The sequence below is a fragment of the Peromyscus leucopus genome, chromosome 14 (genome assembly GCF_004664715.2).
Source record: "Peromyscus leucopus breed LL Stock chromosome 14, UCI_PerLeu_2.1, whole genome shotgun sequence".
Taxonomy (NCBI): domain Eukaryota; kingdom Metazoa; phylum Chordata; class Mammalia; order Rodentia; family Cricetidae; genus Peromyscus; species Peromyscus leucopus.
This window is the reverse complement of record NC_051075.1, coordinates 35,056,775-35,062,078: the sequence shown is the minus strand read 5'-3', so window position 1 is coordinate 35,062,078 and position 5,304 is coordinate 35,056,775. Positions and strand designations below refer to the sequence as shown.

General features: G+C 34.2%; 1 pseudogene; it reads right to left on the bottom strand.

Moving 5' to 3' along the window:
* Positions 1-4,477: 4,477 nt before the first annotated feature.
* On the bottom strand, positions 4,478-4,944 carry LOC114684725 (annotated as a pseudogene).
* Between the last annotated feature and the right edge of the window lie 360 nt (positions 4,945-5,304).

Below are 5,304 nucleotides of genomic sequence, written 5' to 3'. Positions count from 1 at the left end.
ACACTGAGGTGTTCTTTGTATCTTTTACCAGTTGTAGCTACCTGTAATGGTTTGTTTTTTATAACAAAAATAAGCTCCTTTGATGAAAAGGAAGTTACCCTTCTCTGTGGATATAAAGATAAGTATTTAGAATATAGTTAGGGATTATACTGGTTTAGGAAAATGACAGCAATACATTTTGCTCTAAGATCCACGTCTTCAATAGCCACAGGTAGTAGGCAGTTTTGTAGTACTAGTGTGTTTTCTCTCCTATTGAATAGGCTTTACATTCAATTTGAGTGTTGTTGGTTACTACAAAGATCTAAACACCGCTTGCTAAAGAACCTTTAAGAATATCTTCCCATGTTGGTCATTCTTGAGGTTCACAGTTATCACAGCTGGATAAGGACTATTGATTGCTTTCCTTACTTGGCATATTTCATACCACCTTCAAGTACTATGGAAGACTAGATTTCTTGTAGAAGCTAGTCTTTCACAATACTTGAGATAGCTTACAAATTACACCCAGCATGAAACTTCCTGACTTGTGTTAAAAGTGCTTGGTGTCTCAGGATACAGGGATTTACCTTCAACTTCTGGGAGGCAACAGCAATAGTCTATATTGTTTACATCCAATGAAAAAGATTTATCACTCTTATAGCATTTATACCACTATTAGACCAATGGTGTCTTGCAGAAAAAAAAATCACTATTGTAGCTGTTACTATAATGGAATATTTTATGCAGCCAATCTCAGAAAAAAAATTATATTGCAGTATTTTAGTCTAAAAGTACAACATGTATGGTGTAGAATCTAGCAAGGACTTCCTCTAATATATCATATTAGAAAGAAAAACATATATTTTTCTTCTGTCTGTTATTTTTCCTTCTCTGTGTAAATCCATCAAGATTTAATGCTAGACCCTGATTCTTTCCAGCCTAGTCTAAGCAGTTCCCAAAAGGCCTCACTTCTAAACACCATAGTCAGAATAAAATTCCACACTATTAATACCATTAATATAGTGATATATGCCTTTGAAATTTAAACTACTACAAGAGATTGGGGAGATAAAACATAGCAACTGACTATAATTAGATAGATGATAGATAGATAGATAGATAGATAGATAGATAGATAGATAGATAGATGAGAGAGGATAGATAGATGAGAGGAGAGATACATAGATACATGCATGAATGCATACTATATACATACATATGTAGATATATAGAGATGATAAAAAGATGATATATATATAAAGATACATGATATGTAATTAGATTAGATTAGACAGATATAGATAGCTAGATAGAGATAGATGGTGTTGATGAAGACAGACAGACAGACATACAGGCAGGCAGGCAGGCAGAGAGGCAGGCAGGCAGACGGACAGATAGATAGATAGATAGGTGTGAAAGAGCAAAAAAGAGAGGGTGGGGAATAGATGTACTCGGGTGGTGTTCTTATTTCCTTTCTGGTTTGGATTGTTATGAGAGGTCTTCTTTCGTAATTCCAGCAGGACTTAAGCTCACCATATTTACATTTTAGCCTCCCAAGTGATGAATTTCAAACATGCAGCAACACACCATATGTTTTCAGTATGAAGAGTAATTGATACTTCATTTTTGTCTGGTATTTGACACATAGTTTTTAGTTTTGCTTTTGCTTCTCAAAAATTATATCTTTGTCTGTTTTGAAACATTAGATAAATCACTTATTACCTGAAATTTTAATTTCCATATATAACACCTTCCCAATCATTACTAAAGTTAGCCCTACAGCAGTTCCCTTCAAATTGACAGTCTACTATTTTTCATGGTTCTTGGTTTATTATGCATTAGTGTATTCTCAATCTTGCTGACAATCCTCATGGCACAAGTAGTGTGAGTTAATTTTTCAGGGAAGATAATTTAAGAAATATGACATAATTTTATGTGTCTTATAATAATGAATTATCCTAAAGCGAAGTTTTACCATTACTTGCGAAAGTTCTCCATTCTGTTATTTATTATTAATATGAAAAGATAGCACAGACAGAATTGCTAATCAATTTTCTTATTTTTGCTCCAGTAAAATGTAATTGTAAATTGCCTCAAGCCATTTAAAACATTTTATGAAAGGCTTTGTTTAAATTCATTTGTTCTTATTTCTTGAATGTAAACCTGGCAGTTTTATGAGTTCCAATTATGAACTATTCCCAGCTACCTTAATATGATAGTTCAATTATACTAAAATATTTCCCAATTAGCTAATTGCACATAAAAATAATATCAATTATTCCATAGCAAACCCCAGAGGATCATCATGAAGGAAAAGAAGTCATCTTGTCTAAATGAGAAGGTATATCTGATGACTAATACATTGTCAGTGTTCTGAGAATTTCCTGTAATCCTCAATAAATAGTCTTTATGTTTATTCAATCAAGTCATTTAATAACACTTATGTAACATTCTCTAATATCCTCATAAATATACTCTTCATGCATATATATAATACATAATTTTACTTTTTAATTATGGAAGTAGATATTTCTCTTCATGTTTGTCTTAGTAGGGTGACTATTGCTGTGATGAAATATGACAAAAAACGTGAGGATAAAAGGTATTTTTTTTTTTTTTTTTTTTTTTTGCATTTCCACATCATAGTCAGTCATCAAAGGAAGTCAGGACAGGTACTCAAGCAGGAACCTGGATGCACAATGTGGTGCAGAGGCCAGGGAGGAGTGCTACTTACTGCCTTGTTCCTTTCTGCTTGTTCAGCCTGCTTTCTTACAGAACCCAGAACCACTAGCCCAAGAATGGCATCACCCAGAATGGACTGTGCCCTCTCACATTGATCACTAATTTAAAAAAAAAAAATGTTCTGCAAGCTTGCCTACAGCCCAATTAGTGAGGCATTTCCTGAATTAAGGTTCCCTCCTTTTAGGTTACTCTAGCCTATGTCTAGTTGACATGAAACTAGCCTGCACACTGTATTAATGATACCATGTTTGTATAACTTTTGATGTTTTTTTTTTCTGTTTTTCAGGTAGATTTTTTTTCTCCTGTATCAAAGAAGAAACTTAGTACAGTTGACTTAGCTATATTATATGATAGCAACATGAATAGTCTTATGATAACATTACTTCTCTACTATTACACACTTTTCTGTAAATTAAACTAATAATAGTTGCCTAGTAATTTTCTGTCAGATGTTTTAAACAAATGGAAAACATTTTAGAGGACATCATAGTAAGCCCCCCCCCCAAAATGTGCCTGTTAAAACCAGTTGTCACTATGTTAGACAAGTACTAGGGTCTGGAAGACTGCCTCCATCTGCATCTCCATGCATCCCAACTTTTCTATTTAGTACACTCTAAGATATTTACACGAAATTCTAATATGGAAAGAAAATCAACTTTGTTGCAAAAAGTATTATATACATAAATGAGGAGCTATTCAGGGGTCTGTGTTAGTGTTAGTAGAGTTTAAACACACAAACATACATGCACTGGCATATTTTTTTATGAACTCTGAAGCTACTCTTTTGGAACAGACTTGGTCCAAATTAATATTTGACTTTTCTGATAGAGGTATGAAGAATGTATTTTTATAATAGATCTAAAAATCATCCATAAGTTTGTCTGTCATTAATTCCATGTTTAATTTCATGTGACATATGAGTCATTTTTGTGCAGTGTTTATTTCACATTGAGCATAATATGCACAAATATGAGAATGGAATACATATATATGCATATATTTTACTAAAATAAACTATTATTCTGAGATATTTTGTTGACAGATTTTTTCTCACTTTTAAATTAGATATGCTAAAGGATATATTAGATTAATACATAAGTCCATCCTAAAAAAATAATAAGTTTAAAATATACACTCTTTGAGAGAATTCTCAAGTATTTTTGGAACTAAATTATGGAAAGAAATCAATGAACCAATGAATTATTGGGAGTATAAGTTATTTTATTGGAGTAAAATTGAATTCGAAAATTTATTTGTATAATGGTAGTTATAGAAAATATTGTTTTTCTGAGGTGTAAAATTACATAGTGAATTGAGGTATTATTCACTGGTTAGTTTAAAATATGTTATCAAATCCTAAGCCAACTTAGCTCTGAAAAATAAAATTTGTCCAAGAGCATATTTGAGTTTAAATTCAGCATATTTAAGAAATTGGGTTTATTGTATTTATAAATGCAAACTTTATTCATTATGATAATTGAGCTTCAAGGAACAAAATATATAAAATAACATGAATTTTATTAGAATTGTGTAAGTTTCTCAAATATGCTCAACTGAATCTCAAATATGCCCATGCATCCAATATAAAGCCTAGTTCTGACTATTCAGACTTGGCTTGTTTGTGATCCTCCAACAATGTGAGGAAACTCGAGTTATCAAGCAGATAACCTGGGTGATTTCAACTGGGTCTCTGATATTCTTCTATTTTTTTTTAATGGTAAAAAAGTATATTTAAAATTAGCCAGCTGGACTCAGTTTAGATGATGCCAATTTTGTTGATGACATCCAAAGCATCATAACCAGAAGCCAACCATACATAGGCCTTCTTCTTTCCATCAGGCCTTGTGAGTGTGTTGACTTTGACCACATTAATGTATAGAATTTCTTCACAGCCTGTTTGATCCGGTGCTTGTTGGTCTTGACACCCACAATGAACAGAAATGGGTTGTTGTCTTCTATCTTCCTCATGGCTGACTGAGTGGTCAGGTGGAATTGGATGATGGCATAGTGGTCAAACTTATTTATCCTGAGAACTCTCTTTTGAGGGTATTTGGGTTGCCTCCAGAGCCGCGGGGTCTTGTGCTGCCAGAAGGTGGGTGATGTGCGGATCTTTTTGTGACTGTGGATGCCTTTCAGAACTGCCTCCTTTCCTTGGCTTTCAAGGCCTTTGCTTTGGCCTCTGCTTGGGAGGGGCAGGACTTCCTTCTTTGCTTTCAGCACCATCTTGGCAAAAAGTCTCTGACACTCTTCTAATCCATTTTGTAGTAGCTAAAAATATATAATTTCCTGTCTCTAAGGATGACTTTCAGGGTGTAGCAGGGTCCTTGCTGTTGTTCCCTTTGGGGGAAGGGGCCAAGTAGGTACAGAGTCAATGACACAGACTCTGGGAGAATGTTAAAACAACAAGCTCAATTTATTCAGTTAGAGGCAAGCTTTATATACCCTCCACCCCTCCCTGGGTGGAAGTCCAATGAATATGCATCTGCTGTTGTGACATGGCTGTCTCTCATTGGTCCAGGTCATCTCCAGATCATGTTTCAGCCACATTTGCTAAGGCCCTTAGGCAGACCCAAGTTGGCTCTC